We start from the raw sequence: 17,955 nt of genomic DNA on the forward strand, positions 1-17,955 counted from the left end.
CCTGGTCTTTTGATCTCTACTCCCAGATATATCCTTGTCCAATGTCATCTGCACTTTCTGGCAACACATCATGAGCATGTTACTCTTTAGGCTATGATACCACCCTGCTCGGAAAAGTTGGATCAAAGAAATGTGTGCCCAGTGAGGGTCTACATCTGCCTGGTCCAAGTCTGCCACCTTCCTGGGATCAACAGGGAGCAATCAAGTCACCCTCTAGAGAGATGAGATTTTAGGTCCCCTGGATAGTTCTATCATGCAGCCAAGGAGAAGAGTTTTCTCTTAACATCCATTCCTAAATTTCCTTCCAGGTATACCATGCTATAAATTAAAGTTACTCGCTTACTCTTCGTTTCCTCTTTAGCCAGAGCCTTTGACTTTGAGCATTGCAGGAAAAGGCATGTGACAGACAATTATTTATTCCAAAGTTTTTGGTTTGTTTGTTTTTAATTCTTACAATGTTGTATTGGTTTCAGCCATACAACAATGAGAATCAGCCATCCTTATACATATATCCCCTCCCTCTTGAGCCAAGTTTTGACACAGTCACCTCTGGGTAAGGACCTTGGTATATCTTCCTTTAAAGAAAGATCATTTTCCAGGAGAAGAGATGACACTTCTTGGAAATCTAAGGCCTAAAATGATGTATGTCTGTGGAAGCACAGCAGGGGAGACAGATTCAGAGGATCTACATTTTAAAGAAAAGATGAAAAGGTCAGAGAGGTCTTTGGGTTTTGCACATTGGGAAGGAATCATCCACCCACCTTACTAGATAAAAGACTTCCAAGCCTTCAAGAAAAGTGACTGGGAAGGGATGTTTCTGCCTATTTGGAGTTTTCAGAGCTAAAAATAGAACTCTTTTTTTTTTTTTAATGTTGTACGTAAGAGACAAGTACTGTACAATGACAGTCATACCCTGGTCAATGGTCATATCCCATTACTAGGCTAATGGACTGACCATCTTGGCTCTGATTTTATAAACAGTCACGGCTCTGAGCTTGTGTGTGCCTTAATTACCCTTACATAAAAGTATTTAATTCAGAAAATTAATACAGATGGTTAAATAATACAGTTACCCCTTACCTCTAAAGAATGTGGCCGTTTGTACCTCATATTCTATGGGAACAGAGAGTCTGACAATCAGAGCTAGCTTTGTTATTCACTGGGCATTTGCTTATTTCATATTATGTAACTGATTTCCTCAGTGCCTGGCCCATTGACCATCATCAATGAGTGTCAGTTAATAGTATGAATAAATAAATGAAGTATGATTATTAGCTCTGCCTACCTATAAGAATTTTAGTTAGCACCATTTGAGAAAAGATGGGTTACAATGCTTACAAACTGAATAATGTCATATACAAAACTTAGTTATCATTCAAATTATTAACAGTAACTGTTAATAAAACTAATAAAGTATATAAGCAAAAAATTAAAAGATCTTTATGTGCAACCAAAAGAATGCTTCAAAATCCAAGAAATTGATTTCCTGTATTATATTCATAGAAGAAGAAGAATGTTTTAAAATTATTACTTTCCCCAAATCTAAGCACACTGAGACTGTTTTAAAACACAAAATAGCAGTTTTTGATTCTGATCACAAGCTGCCAGTTAGAAGACTGGACATGGAAATGATGGGACAAATGAGAAGCTGACAATAAGAATAGGGACTGGGAAAAAAACCATTAAAATTTCTGGATTCAAGGAGCAGATTATGATTATGTAATTTAGGTCCAAGTATCCCACTCTTAGACAACCCTATGAATATCATTTTATTGCAGCATTTTGCAACAACTGATTTTATTAACAATGATGAAGGCAAGTTAATTAGCTTGAATATACTCTAGTTAAAAGGCAAAGAAATGATTAGGCCTCATCTTTGGAATAATTTCCATTAAAAATGCTTCTTAAAATTTGGGGTGCTTTAGAGAGCAGTTTTTAACATGTGGGAGAGGAGTGATTACATAATTCAATATCTTATTCCCCTGAAGCCAGGTTTTGTCTGCTATAGAGGCTGGTATTAAGTCAGTCTACTAAGCCCAAACAAGGCCTTGGCCTTTCCTCCTACATGGAGAATGTTCCAGCTTGTAATTTCTTTAAAAAAATTTTTTTTTTAAATTTTACTCAAGTGTTATTGATTTGGGAGAGCTTCCCTAGTGGCTCAGATGGTGAAGAATTTGCCTGTAATGTGGGAGACCTGGGTTTTAATCCTTGGGTTGTAAAGATACCCTGGAGAAGAGAATGGTTACTCACTCAATATTCTTGCCTGGAGAATTCCACTGACAGAGGAGCCTGGTGGGCTACAGTCCATGGGTTACAAAGAGTTAGACATGACTGCGTGACTGACTGATTGACGTTGCTGAGTTACATTGTTGTGTTAATTTCTACTGTACAGCAAAGTGATTCAGTGATACCTATACACATTCTTTATAATATTCTTTTCAATTATGGTTTATCACAGGATATTGAATATAGTTTCCTGTGCCTTGTTGTTTACCCATTCTCTACATATTAGTTTTCATCTGCTAACTCAAGTTTATCCCTCCACCTTGGCAAACATAAGTCTGCTCTCTCTGTTTGTGAGTCTGCTTCTGTTTCATAGATAAGTTCGCTCGAGTTGTGTTTTAGATTCCAGATATAATTGATACATGTTATTTGCCTTTGTCTTACTTTCCTTAGTATAATTTCTAAATCCATCTGTGTTGTTGCATTACTTCATTTTATGACTGTTTAATATTCCATTATATATATGTATACCACATCCTCTTTATCCATTCATCTGTCTATGGACACTTACATTGGTTTTATGCCTTGACTATTGTAAACAGTGCTGCAGTGAACATTGGGTCCATCTGTCCATATGTGCTCAGTCATGTCGGACTCTTTGCAACCCCATGGACTGTCGTCTGCTAGGCTCCTCTGTCTATAGGATTTTTCAGACAAGAATACTGGAGTGGGTTGCCATTTCCTCCTACAGGGGGTCTTCCCAATCCAGGAATCAAACCTGTGTCTCCTGCTTTGCAGGCAGATTTTTAACTTGCTGAGCCACCTAAGAAGGCTGAACATTGGGTACATGTATTTTTTTGAATTATAGTTTCAATGGATATTGTTGTTGATATTTTTCAGTCACTCAGTCATGTCCGAATCTTTGCAACCCCATGGACTGCAGCAAGCCAGGCTTCCTTGTCCTTCACCAACTCCTGGAGTTTGCTCAAACTCATGTACATTGAATCGGTGATGCCATCCAACTATCTCATCCTCTGTCAACCCCTTCTCCTCCTGCCTTCAATCGTTCCCAGTGTCAGGGTCTTTTCTAATGAGTCAGCTCTTTGCATCAATCAGGTGGCTGAAGTATTAGAGCTTCAGCTTCAACATCAGTCTTTCCAATGAATATTCAGGACTGATTTCCTTTAGGATTGACGGATTTGATCTCCTTGCAGTCCGTGGGACTCTCAAGAGTCTTCTCCAACACCACAGTTCAAAAGCATCAATTCTTTGGTGCTCAGCTTTCTTTATGGTCCATACGTGACTACTGGAAAAACCATAGCTTTGACTAGATGGACCTTTGTCGGCAAAGTGATGTCTCTGCTTTTAAATATGATGTCTAGGCTGGTCATAGCTTTTCTTCCAAGGAGCAAGCATCTTTTAATTTCATGGCTGCAGTCACCATCTGCAGTGATTTTGGAGCCCAAGAAAATAAAGTCTGTCTCTGTTTCCATTGTTTCCCCATCTCTTTGCCATGAAGTGATGGGACCAGCTGCCATGATCTTAATTTTTGAATGTTGAGTTTTAAGCCAGTTTTTGTACCTCCTCTTTCCATCTCTTTGCCATGAAGTGATGGGACCAGCTGCCATGATCTTAATTTTTGAATGTTGAGTTTTAAGCCAGTTTTTGTACCTCCTCTTTCACCTTCAACAGGAGGCTCTTTAGTTCCTCTTTCCTTTCTGCCTTAGAGGTGGTGTCATCTGTATATCTGAGATTATTGATATTTCTCACTGGATATATGCCCAGGAAAGGGACTGCAGGATCATTCTTGAAGTGTAGTCCATAAAGTTCCTGCTAACAGATCTGCAAGTCCATTTGTAAAGTTCTTATGGGTAGATAACTCATAATTTCATACATCCTTACCAATTTATTTATAGCTTACTAATGGAGATATTAAAGATAATTAAAATTTTGTGTTCGTAGACTAAATTTAGCAAGTTCCCTGGGTTTCTTGAAGATTCTAAATCAGTATTATTCTAAATACATGATCATCATACAAGCCACTGTGGCTATGCAAAGGTCCTACTGTGCATGTACATATAGGTTACAAAAATGCCCAATTTGGGGAGAAATTTCCACTTTGTTGTTAGATTTGCTATCTTGAGTCAGTTGTAATTTTTAATTGGTGCTCTTTTTTGCTTTTTTAAGTATAAATAACTCTTTATTTAACCTCTGCTCTTAGTTCATTGTGTTGTGGGTTGTTTGGTTAAAGACACTGGTAAGATATAATAATTTAAATGGAATATTATTCAGCCATTAAAAAGAACAAAATAATGTCATTTGCAACATGGATGGGCTAGGAATTGTCAACTGAGTGAAGAAAGACATGGAAAGACAAATATCACATGATATCGCTTATATGTGAAATCTAAAGAAAAGGTACAAATAAACTTATTTACAAAACAGAAGTAATTACAGATGTAGAAAACTCATGGTTACCAGGGGAAAGGAGAGGAGGGGTAAACTGGGAGATTGGGACTGACAAATACACACTATTTTATATAAAATAGATAACTAATAAGAACCTACTATAGAGCACAGGGAACTCTACCCAGTACTCTGCAATGGCCTTACAGGAAAGGAATCTTTAAAAAAGGAGTGAATATATGTATAACTGATTCAATTTGCTGTCCACCTGAAACTAACATAACATTGTAAATCAGCTATACTCCAATGAAAAAAAATTCTTGAAAGAATATATATATGTATAACTGAGTCACTTTGCTACATGGTAGAAATTAAGCACAACGTTGTAAAACACTGTGTGTGCTAAGTCGCTTCAGTCATGTCCAACTTTTTGCGGCCCTATGAACTGCAGCCTGCCAGGTTTTCTTTCATGGGATTCTCCAGACAAGGATACTGGAGTGGGTTGCCATGCCCTTCTCCAGGGGATCCCTCTCCACCCAGGCATCAAACCCATATCTCCTGTTTCCTGCACTGGCTATGTTTCCTGCACTGGGTTTGTTACTACTAGTACCACCTGAAAGTGAAAAGTGTTAGTCTCCCAATTGTGTCCAACTCTTTGCAACCCCATGGACTGTAGCCCGTCAGGCTCCTCTGTCCGTGGAATTCTCCAGACAAGAATACTGGAGTGAGTTGCCATGCCCTTCTCCAGGGGATCTTCCTGACCCAAGGATCAGACCCGGGTCTCCTGCATTGCAGGCAGATTCTCTACCATCTGAGCCACCAGGGAAGCCCCCAGATCAATACAATTTTGTAAATTTATTTTTAATTGGAGAATAATTGCTTTATAATATTGCATTGGCTTCTGCCGTACAACATGAGTCAGACATAAGTATGCATGTGTTCCTCCCTCTTGAACCGCCCCACGCTCCCCACTCCATCCCACCCCTCTAGGCTGTCACAGAGTCCCACCGCTTTGAGCCCTCTGTGTTATGCAGCCAGGGCCCAATAGCTGTCTATTTTACATATGGTAATGTATGTTTCTATGTATTCTCTCAATTTGTCCCACCCTCTCCTTCATTTGCTGTGTCCAAAGTCTGTTCTCTATGTCTGCATCTCTACTCCTGCACTGCAATATTTCTGACTTAAAATTTCTAATTACTGGGCTTTAACACATGTGTGTACTATGTGTTAAACATGACTCATTTTCTATTACTAAAACATATACAGAAAATGCATTCATGTTTTGTTTTGTGTGCTCCCTCTGTATTTGTGCTATTAAGGTACTTATAATGAAACTACTGGGCTATTTTTCAAGTTTATAGAGCATAATATCATACTATAAAACTGTGATAGAAGCTAATCCTTTTCTCCTATAAAGTAAATAAGAAACAATTTGTAGGTGCTTCTAGCAAGTTTATTTATGCAGTTTAGCTCTCTCTCATGCTTTGGGTTTCCCAGATGGCGCTAGTGGTAAAGAATTCACCTGCCAACATGGGAAATATAAAAGGCGTGGGTTTGATCGCTGGGTCAGGAAGATTCCATGGAGGAGAGCATGGCAACCCACTCCAGTATTCTTGCCTAGAGAATCCCATGGACAGAAGAGCCTGGCAGGCTACAGTTCATAGGGTTGCAAGAGTGGAACACGACTGAAGTGACTTAGCCTGCATGCAGTGTTTTGTTATCTCAAAAGTTGTTTTCTACTAAAATAGAAGAGGAGGTGATGGAGCTGGGCGCGGGGAGGAGGGGAGTGTTGGGGAGAGAAGAGAGTCTTATAAATCACTGAAATCATACTGCTGTCCTGAATGAATCACTCTGTGTGGATTCCAGATAACTCAACTCCCAATGTACATGGAGAAGCTTCCAAAATATTTTTGCCCCAAATCTTATAAACAAGCTGTAAGCAAATATGTGGGGCTCCGTTGCCCTGCAAACAGAATCTCCTGACTCTCCTGGCTGGTCCTCTGAACACGCAGAGGAGAATTTACTCTGGGATCATTTTCATCAGCCTGAGGTTCTCTGCTGGCCAAAGGAGTGTAAGAATTTACATTCCCCAGAATGCGCTGTCTGTCCTCAGCTGAGCTGCTCCACTCAGCTTCCTCCCCACCCCCAGGGTGGAGGCTTTTTCTAATCCCCTCTTTCTTCTTTCCAGATGGCTGGTCAGGCCCCTCTCAGACACGCTCACTCCCTCCTACAGCCCTTAGCCCGATGCTCTGGGCCTAGTTTCTACCTCTCCACCTTGCCTCTTTATATGGATATAAACAAATCTTTCTCTCTTTAATTCGTGATCTTAACTTCAGTCTGTATGCTGCCCTTAAGATTTTCCCTGGATATTCCATGGAGGAGGAGTATAATGGCTTTTCACACTTGCCCCTGAAGGTCTGTTTCCTGGGCAGAGCTTCCAGAACATTCCTTGGAGGCATTGTTTCTGGTTGGGACTGGTGCTAAACAGGTGAACCTTCCAGGCCTGCAGCTGATTGTCTCATGATGGAAATACTTGCATATGCAGAAGCTGGTGCTACTCAATGAACTCTTCATCTCTGAGTTCAGCATACAACTTCTGTGTACAACTGCAAGGTACAACTGCTCTCTTCCCTGTATTTCTGTTGAGTTTCAGGAAGTGATGTAGAAAAATGTGGCAGAGAAGCACCCCCACAGAGTGACGTGATGATTGCCTAGTTTTCTGGTTGGCTCTGAGTCAGGAGTCACAGAGTGAGGAAACCAGCAGGAGAGATGAAATGCTTTGTCTTCTTAACCTCCATCAATTTTTCAAGCAAGAATGTTGTGTTTCAACAAGGTGATGAGTGGATAAGTGACCAACCTTTATTCTCAAGTCCATTTCTATCAGCCTTATAGGTTGTGAAAATTCCTGAAAGATTCTACCAGGCTAATTTCTTTTCTGAAGTATATATGTGTGTGTGTGTACCATTTTAGAAATTCTAGTGATAAATTAGAAAGGATCAAACAATGTCACTGTCATTTTGAAAAAGTATATTTAATAAAGTATTTAAATTGAAAGCAGGAACATCCAGTTTCAAAAGGCATCTTTGAGTGTCTTCTCCCACAGTTCTATTACAATGACAAGAGAAAAAAAAATAAAGCAGCTCTGAAAACCAAGGATCACAGTTAATATTTTGGAAAAGTCTTGCAGTTCAGTTCAGTTCAGTTGCTCAGGCATGTCCAACTCTTTGCAACCCCATGGACTGCAGCACGTCAGGCCTCCCTGTCCTTCACCATCTCCCAGAGTTTGCTTAAACTCATGTCCATCGAGTCAGTGATGCCATCCAACCATCTCATCCTCTGTCATCCCCTTCTCCTCCTGCCTTCAATCTTTCCCAGCATCAGGGTCTTTTCCAATGAGTCAGTTCTTTGCATCTGGTGACCAAAGTATTGGAGTTTCAGCTTCAACATCAGTCCTTCCAATGAACACCCAGGACTGATTTCCTTTAGGATGGACTGGTTGGATCTCCTTGTAGTTCAAGGGACTCTCAAGAGTCTTCTCCAATACCACAGTTCAAAAGCATCAGTTCTTTGGCACTCAGCTATGTTTATAGCCCAACTCTCACATCCATACATGCCTACCGGAAAAACCATAGCTTTGACTAGATGGACCTTTGTCGGCAAAGTAATGTCTGTAGTTTTTAATATGCTGTCTATGTTGGTCATAGCTTTTCTTCCAAGGAGCAAGCGTCTTAATTTTAATTAAAAGTCTTGCAGGTATTGCTAAAATTACTAGCAAGCATATTTAGTAGAACTGGATAGAGAACTTGTTTCTACAGGCTTTACCTTTTGAAATATAAAGTCCCATTCTCATAGTTGGTAGAAAGAAGTTTAAAATTTCCCCCATGACCTGCTCCTAGCTGGGACATCCATGGCCTACAACTGGGGAAAAAGAAAAAGGAAATCTGTACAGTATCATTGTGAAGATAGTGATTTATGACAGAAATGCTTCTGTTTTGACCATGTCCATTCTGTGCCTGACTCTTACTAGCATTCTCTTTCTGTGTGTGTGCAGAAGTTCCAATTCACTCAGAAGAGGGATTGTTTCCCGGACAAAGTTTCCTGTCCATTTGGAAGAACCATTGTCTTAAACGACTCTGGTACTAAGTTGGAAGAGTGACACAGTCCTAAGACTGATCTGCTGCTCATTTGAATGACAGCCACATACAAAAACCTATCCTGTTAAGTGGACTCTTCCCTTCTCTGTACTAAGCTCAAGTGAAAATAGAAGAGAACAAATTTTATCCACAGGTAGGTAGACAACAAGATCCCAAAGACCCTGTACCCTGGACTGAGAGATTTTCATGCATGTATCTACTGCAGAAGCCTCTTTTAGATAAAATGAAAAGGTTTCTGTAGGTCTAAGAAAACTAAGCAGAGAATAAATGAATGAATATTCCCCTTGATTCTAGAAGAAAAGAACAAGATAAATGTCTATAAGAAAGGAAATGACAGCATTGACCTGTCCTATAGCTCTCCATTGGGGAGGAGTCTGCATGGACTCAAGAGAAACTGTGTGGGACCAAGGATCTGGCTGAGTCTCACATTATTAAAGGATAATTAAAGAAAAAACAAACACACAGTGGCACAGAATGGAGAAAATGCACAGGGCACCGCAAGGGAAAGGAGTATTTTTATCTGCAAGTTTTGAAGGCACAGTTCACCTCTGAAAACTATTTTTGACAGGAAACACAAGACATTTCAAAAAAGGGTTTCTTGGTATTCTCAATAAGACAGGAATTTACAGCTCCTGAGAAAGAGCGAATAGGCTTATATTCTTTGAAAGATCAAAGATAAAGAAGAGATGCAAAAACAACAGCCCAAGGAACAAGCTAAGGGATAAACTGAAACTAAAGCAAAGCTAATTTTGAAAAAGTACCAAGTAATGAAATTAAAACACTAATGGCAGAATTAAGGGTAGTTTTAATTCTATTATTCAGGATTTTCTGCAATTTTAAAAGTATTTTTTCATAAATAGGAAAAATAAAAATAATAAGGCTACTGTGTTTTAATTATAAACAGCAATATAATAATGTAATAGAAAACTTAAAAGTAAAAAATATGTATAACTCACACCTCTTTTTATCATTATGTGAACTCTCTTCCTTATTTCTTTCATACTTATATTTTACATATTTTAATCATGCTATAAATACTTGTTTCAATTTATGTTGTTTAGGGACTTCTGTTCATTTTCAGTTTTGCTGTATAATCTTCATGAGTGTTCAATTAATAGTGGCAAAACATCTCACCCAAAAGCTTTTTGTAAATATGCTCAATGACTCTCCTATTGATGGACATTTAAATGACTCAAAGTTTTAAAATATGAATGATGTTCAAATAAATGGTTTTGTATAGTCAGTCTTTTTTTTTTTTTTTTAGTTCCTGAAACCTTAAATCCTACAACATTTATTATAAAGGTGCTATACAGGGAAACCCTGATCTTCATGATGGACTTATCGATAGGATTTCTGGTAGCGGGCACGGGCACCAGGACTTCCAAACTTTTTGGATTTGCAGCGACGGGGATCGGCTACCAGCAGGGTCCGGTCGTACTGGATGACGATGTCTTCGATCTCCTTCTTGGAAGCCTCATCCACGTATTTCTGCTAATAGGCCACCAAGGCTTTGGAGATGGACTGGCGGATGGCGTAAATCTGGGCTACGTGACCACCACCCTTCACTCGAACGCGGATGTCCACACCAGCAAATCGTTCCTTGCCCAGGAGCAGAACAGGTTCCAGTAACTTGTATTGCAGCGTGCGCGGTTCGATCATCTCCAGGGGTCGTCCGTTCACCTTGATGAGGCCGTTACCTCGTGTGCAGTGCGCCACGGCGGTGGCCGTCTTCTTGCGTCCGAAGACTTGGACCAACTGCAGAGGGCCCTTGGACGCCATGGCAGCAGATGTAGAAAAGAGATCCTCACCGCGCGGCGCCGCAACCGGAAAAAAAGCTATAGTCAGTCTTTTAATTCTTTATATTAGTTTTGTAATTTAGATTCCATGCAGTAATTACTGTTCTTCTTACTTTTAACAATGACTCTTCTAAATTAGGTATTATTATCATCTTCATCTTAGTGGAAGAGAAAATGCAGTCTTAGAAAAGGTATGCACCTTGCCCAAGTCTCACCATTGATGTGTAGTGGAACTGTGTTCGTTCACACGAGGCCGTCTGCAGGGGCAGTTCACACTGCCACAGTTCTTTTCAAAGCAGGTTCTTTGGAGATTAACATTGTTAACAGTTCCTATTTCATGGCACCTTTAACAGCAATTGGATATTTATATTACATTTTTGATGATTTAATAAGTAAGGGTCAGATGGAGAGGAAAATACCAAATTTTTGTCCTGATCTTGGCATCCTACGAAGTGGTATTCTTTTCTTTGCTGATTATAAAGGTATCTAAGAAGATAGTTTTCCCAGATGGAGCTAGTGGTAAAGAACCTGCCTATCAATGCGGGTTTGATCCCTGGATTGAGAAGATTCCCTGGAGGAGGGCATGGCAACCCACTCCAGTATTTTGCCTGGAGAATCCCATGGACAGAGGAGCCTGGCGGGCTACAGTCCATGCGGTCGTAAAGAGCTCAACATCAATGAAGCAACTTAGCACACACACAAGAAGATTGTCTAAATGCAGAGCAATGCCTTCAAATGATGAATAACTAGACTCATTCTAACTCATACTGTAAGCTCATGTAAGCAGGAGCTATTCAACACAGATCAGAAACAAAAACAAATTCTTGCAAGAATAAATTAATGCACTAAAAGTAATCTATATAACAGGTGGATGCCATATTCTAGATATAATGTACAAATACTAAAAAGCCTCTTTAAAAGGTCCTAGAAAAGAAACCCTGTTGATTCATTGGACAGGGCTTTTGATGAAAGCCAGAACTCAAAACTGCAGATTTCCACACAACAATAATCTTAACAGCTCTAACAATCTTGCCTTGTATAAAAATTGTAAGGCCTTCCCCTGAAATCAGGAACAAGACAAGGGTGCCCACTCTCACCACTACTATTCAACATAGTGTTGGAAGTGCTGGCCACAGCAATCAGAGCAGAAAAAGAAGTAAAAGGAATCCAGATAGGAAAAGAAGAAGTAAAACTCTCACTGTTTGCAGATGACATGATCCTCTACATAGAAAACCCTAAAGATTCTACCAGAAAATTACTAGAGCTAATCAATGAATATAGTAAAGTTGCAGGATATAAAATTAACACACAGAAATCCCTTGCATTCATATATACTAACAATGAAAAAACAGACAGAGAAATTAAGGAAACAATACCATTCACCATTGCAACAAAAAGAATAAAATACTTAGGAGTATATCTACCTAAAGAAACAAAGGACCTATACATAGAAAACTATAAAACACTGATGAAAGAAATCAAAGAGGACACAAACAGATGGAGAAACATACCGTGTTCATGGATTGGAAGAATTAATATTGTCAAAATGGCTATTCTACCCAAAGCAGTCTATAGATTCAATGCAATCCCTATCAAGCTACCAACGGTATTTTTCACAGAACTAGACCAAAGAATTTCACAATTTGTATGGAAATACAAAAAACCTCGAATAGCCAAAGTAATCTTGAGAAAGAAGAATGGAACTGGAGGAATCAACCTGCCTGACTTCAGACTCTACTACAAAGCCACAGTCATCAAGACAGTATGGTACTGGCACAAAGACAGAAATATAGATCAATGGAACAGAATAGAAAGCCCAGAGATAAATCCACGAACCTATGGACACCTTATCTTTGACAAAGGAGGCAAGGATATACAATGGAAAAAAGACAACCTCTTTAACAAGTGGTGCTGGGAAAACTGGTCAACCACTTGTAAAAGAATGAAACTAGAACACTTTCTAACACCATACACAAAAATAAACTCAAAATGGATTAAAGATCTAAATGTAAGACCAGAAACTATAAAACTCCTAGAGGAGAACATAGGCAAAACACTCTCCGACATAAATCAAAGCAAGATCCTCTATGACCCACCTCCCAGAATATTGGAAATAAAAGCAAAACTAAACAAATGGGACCTAATGAAACTTAAAAGCTTTTGCACTACAAAGGAAACTATAAGTAAGGTGAAAAGACAGCCCTCAGATTGGGAGAAAATAATAGCAAATGAAGAAACAGACAAAGGATTAATCTCAAAAATATACAAGCAACTCCTGCAGCTCAATTCCAGAAAAATAAATGACCCAATCAAAAAATGGGCCAAAGAACTAAACAGACACTTCTCCAAAGAAGACATACAGATGGCTAACAAACACATGAAAAGATGCTCAACATCACTCATTATTAGAGAAATGCAAATCAAAACCACAATGAGGTACCATTACACACCAGTCAGGATGGCTGCTATCCAAAAGTCTACAAGCAATAAATGCTGGAGAGGGTGTGGAGAAAAGGGAACCCTCTTACACTGTTGGTGGGAATGCACACTAGTACAGCCGCTATGGAAAACAGTGTGGAGATTTCTTAAAAAACTGGACATAGAACTGCCATATGACCCAGCAATCCCACTTCTGGGCATACACACTGAGGAAACCAGATCTGAAAGAGACACGTGCACCCCAATGTTCATCGCAGCACTGTTTATAATAGCCAGGACATGGAAGCAACCTAGATGCCCATCAGCAGATGAATGGATAAGGAAGCTGTGGTACATATACACCATGGAATATTACTCAGCCATTAAAAAGAATTCATTTGAACCAGTCCTAATGAGATGGATGAAGCTGGAGCCCCTTATACAGAGTGAAGTAAGCCAGAAAGATAAAGAACATTACAGCATACTGACACATGTATATGGAATTTAGAAAGGTGATAACGATAACCCTATATGCAGAACAGAAAAAGAGACACAGAAATACAGAACAGACTTTTGAACTTTGTGGGAGAATGTGAGGGTGGGATATTTCAAAAGAACAGCATGTATACTATCTATGGTGAAACAGATCACCAGCCCAGGAGGGATGCACGAGACAAGTGCTCCGGCCTGGTGCACTGGGAAGACCCAGAGGAATCGGGTGGAGAGGGAGGTGGGAGGGGGGATCGGGATTGGGAATACATGTAAATCCATGGCTGATTCATATCAATGTATGACAAAACCCACTGGAAAAAAATAATAATAATAATAAAAAAAAAAAAAAAGAAACTACAAAAAAAAAAAAAAAAATTGTAAGGCTTCCTTGGTGGTCAAGTGGTTAAGAATCCACCTAGTAATGGAGGGGACACATGTTCGATCCCTGGTGCTGGAAGATCCCAGATGCTGCGGGGCACCTGAGCCTGCGAGCTGCAATTACTGAGTCCACGTGCCCTAAAGCAAGAAGAGAAGCCACTGCAATGAGAAAGCCTTGCAGTGCAGTAGCCCCCGCTCACCGCAGCTAGAGAAAGCCAATGTGCAGCAGCAAAAACCCAGTGCAGCCATAAATACATAAATAAATAAAAAGCAAATAAAATTATTTTTAATTGTATTCCTAAGGGGAAGAGGACAATTACCAAAATAAACCCCAAGAGGATAAGAAATAAAGTAGCCTGCTTATATCTATATAACATCCAGATTGCAAAAGAATGTGTTTCACTCCGAAGTACTTGATTTCTGATTGTAAAGACCACAGATGGCTACAGTAGTTTATATTTGCCACATGAATGACAGCTTTTTATATTTTGGTTTGGGGATACTTGTCAAAGGGGCTTCTCAGATGGTGCTGGTGGTAAAGAACCTGCCTGCCAATGTAGGAGACATAAGAGATGCAGGTTCGATCCCTGGATCAGAAAGATTCCCTGGAGGAGGACACAGCAACCCACTTAAGTATCCTTTCCTGCAGAATTCCCTGAATAGAGGAGCCTGGCAGGCAGGCCATGGATCCCATTTGTTCCACACCTGCCTTTCTACTAGGACTCCCATCCTCACCAATGAAAATCTTCTCATGGAAACCTTGGATGGAGCAGATAGAAGATGGGGCCAAGCTGCATGTACACGAGGGCCTGATGGAGTCAGGATGAGCACAAAGAACCTCCCGTCAAAATGACAAGCCAAGCAGAGGTGACCCTGTTCGGCACCCTTAACATCTCCATGTCAGTAAACATGCACCTTGGACTTCTGCCTCCCAAGACTTCTAACTGCCTTACCAATTCCAAATAATGGGCAATTTGCTTGGGATCCAATATTTTCTATCCACATGCTCCCTTGGACTTGATGCTTCAAGTCTTCCCAAGATCCCAGACCCACTCCTTACCCTACTCCTTCAGGAAACAGCCTTACCTACTCAGCCTTACCTATTCCCACACCAAACACCAGCTAAGAGAAGTAAAACCTCGGTCTAAAGCCTTTGGTCTCTGATGTTCTTAGCATGGAGGGTCTGAGAATCAGAGTAACGTAGAGGATAAGTCTTGAGCAGAATAAGGAAAACCAAAGGGTTAAAAGAAGTCAGAATTTTAGAGACCAGTAGAAAATCCAAGAGATTGATGAAATCTTTATTAAAGTTGACTGCACACCAGTAAGTTTGGGCACTTATTCTGAAATGAACACAGAAGGCCTTGCAAAAATACAAGTGCCAAATGACCAATAACCACATGAAGAAACTCACAACATCATTAATCATGAGAAAAATGAAAACTGAAAGCACGATAAGAAGAGTTTGGAGAAAAGGGAACAGTCCTACACTGTTGGTAGGAACATAAATGAGTACAGCCACTATAGGAGTATAGTATGAAGTTCCTTAAAAGTCTAAAACTATAGTTACCATATGATGGGACAATCCCACTCTTCAGACAAGATGAAAACTCAAATTTTAAAAGATGCATGCACCCCACAAGGGCACTGTTGACAACAGCCAAAGTATGGAAGCAACCTAAGTGTCCAGGATGGACGAATGGGTAAAGAAGAATGTGGTACATACATACAATGGACTATTACTCATCTATAAGAAATAATAAAATAATGCCACTTGCAACAACATGCATGGATCTAGAGATTGTTTTTTTAAAAACCACAATGAGGTATCACCTCATAGCCAAGAGGATGGCTACTATTTTAAAACAAAGCAAAACTAAAAGGAAAATAACAAGCATTGATGTGTTGGCAAGGATGTGGAGAAACAAGAACACTTGTATACCACTTGTGAGAATGTAAAAATGGGGCAGCTGCTGTGAAAACAGTACAGTTATTCCTCAGATAGTTAAAAATAGAATTACCATATGATCCAGTAATTCTACTTCAGGGTGACAGGCAAGAAGTTAGCTGAGAGCAAGAAGGCGCTCCTTCGGCTAACTGTCCAATAGCCACCTAATCCCACCAAGCAATTTGCCATCCCAACTCCTGATATACCCACCAGTACTCCAAATATAGTCAAGGGGCCCTAAACGTTGCCCCCCCAACCACCCACTGGTGGGACTTCCCTACTCTAGCGCATGTGTACACATCACACTCTCCTGTACTAAAGTGACCTTTGGCAGCCATTAACTGTTGGACTCACTAACTGTCTATAAATATTCTATGAAATGCTCTTGTTCAGGCACTCAGTCATGTTTGACTCTTTGCAACCCCATGGACTGCAGTGAGCCAAGTTCCCCTGTTCTTCATCATTTCTCGGAGCTTGCTCAAACTCATGCCCATCGAGTCAGTGATGCTATCCAATCATCTCATCTTCTATCGTCCCCTTCTCCTTCTGCCTTCAATCTTTCTAAGCATCAGGGTCTTTTCTAATGAGTCAGCTCTTCGCATCAGGTGGCCAAATTATTGGAGCTTCAGCTTCAGCAATGGAGCTTCTGTGAATACATACATCTAATTATAACAGACTGAATTATGGGAAGGATATGCATGTAGAGTATCTTGTTGTATAACCTGCAGCTGTCAAGCAAAGCTGTGAATCAATGACCCTCCTGGATTATGCAAATGACCCTGCCTTAAAAACTCTGTACCCCAGCCCCCCAATGCCATTTGTCTCCTTTGGCATGGCCCACCTCTCTTTTGAGGTGTTCTCTTGGTTCTTTGGCTGCAAAGAATATATTTTTCTGGGCTCCAAGATCACTGCAGATGGTGATTGCAGCCATGAAATTAAAAGATGCTTACTCCTTGGAAGGAAAGTTATGACGAACCTAGACAGCATATTAAAAAGCAGAGACATTACTTTGCCAACAAAGGTCCATCTAGTCAAGGCTATGGTTTTTCCAGTAGTCATGTATGGATGTGACAGTTGGACTATAAAGAAAGCTGAGCGCAGAAGAATTGATGCTTTTGAACTTCAGTGTTGGAGAAGACTCTTGAGAGTCCCTTGGACTGCAAGGAGATCCAACCAGTCCACCCTAAAGGAGGTCATTCCTGGGTATTCATTGAAAGGACTGATGCTGAAGCTGAAACTCCAGCACTTTGGCCACCTGATGCAAAGAGCTGACTCATTTGAAAAGACCCTGATGCTGGGAAAGCTTGAGGGCAGAAGGAGAAGGGGACAACAGAGGATGAGATGGTTGGATGGCATCACCAACTCAATGGACATGGGTTTGGGTGGACCCCTGGAGCTGGTGATGAACAGGGAGCCCTGGTGTGCTGCAGTTCATGGGGTTGCAAAGAGTTGGACATGACTGAGCAACTGAACTGAACTGATCTTGGTTCTTTCTGTGGGCTCAGGGCTCAGTCATGTCCAACTCTTTGTGTCCTGTTCTTTCTTTCCTTGTTGTAATAAATTGCCTTGCAATGGGTAAGACCTTAGATTCTTCTCGGTGTCCTTACCAAGAACCAAGGCCCACAAAAGGAAGAGTCTGCAGACTCTCCTTCCATTAACAAGGGTATATACCCAAAGGAAGTGAAAGCAAGGACTCAAAGAGATATTTGCCAAAGAAACCCAAGAGTTTATCAACATATGAATGAATAATGAAAAATATGGTATGTACATACAATGAAATATTATTCAGCCTTAAAAAGGAAGGAAATCCTGACATATGCCACAACATGGGTAAACCTTGAGGACTTTGTGTGCGTGCGTGCTGTCACTTCACTCGTGTCTGACTCTCTGTGACCCCAGGGACTGTAGCCCAATAGGTTTCTCTGTCCATGGATTCTCTAGGCAAGGATACTGGAGTGGGTTGCCATGCCTTCCTCCAGGGGAACTTCCTGACCCAGAGATCAAACTGGATCTGTGTGTCTCCTGCATTGCGGGCGGATTCTTTACCACTGTGCCCCTGGGGAACCCCTTGAGGACTTTATGCTCAGTGAAATAAGTCAATCACAAGAAGACAAATGTTACATGATTCCATTTATATGAAATA

The 17,955-nt window shown here is 40.4% G+C and overlaps 1 pseudogene; it reads right to left on the reverse strand.

The window, feature by feature from the left end:
• Positions 1–10,051: 10,051 nt before the first annotated feature.
• Positions 10,052–10,577, reverse strand: LOC133072849 (small ribosomal subunit protein uS9-like; annotated as a pseudogene).
• Positions 10,578–17,955: the final 7,378 nt, after the last annotated feature.

This window comes from Dama dama, chromosome 18, assembly GCF_033118175.1.
Source record: "Dama dama isolate Ldn47 chromosome 18, ASM3311817v1, whole genome shotgun sequence".
In the NCBI taxonomy this organism is placed as follows: domain Eukaryota; kingdom Metazoa; phylum Chordata; class Mammalia; order Artiodactyla; family Cervidae; genus Dama; species Dama dama.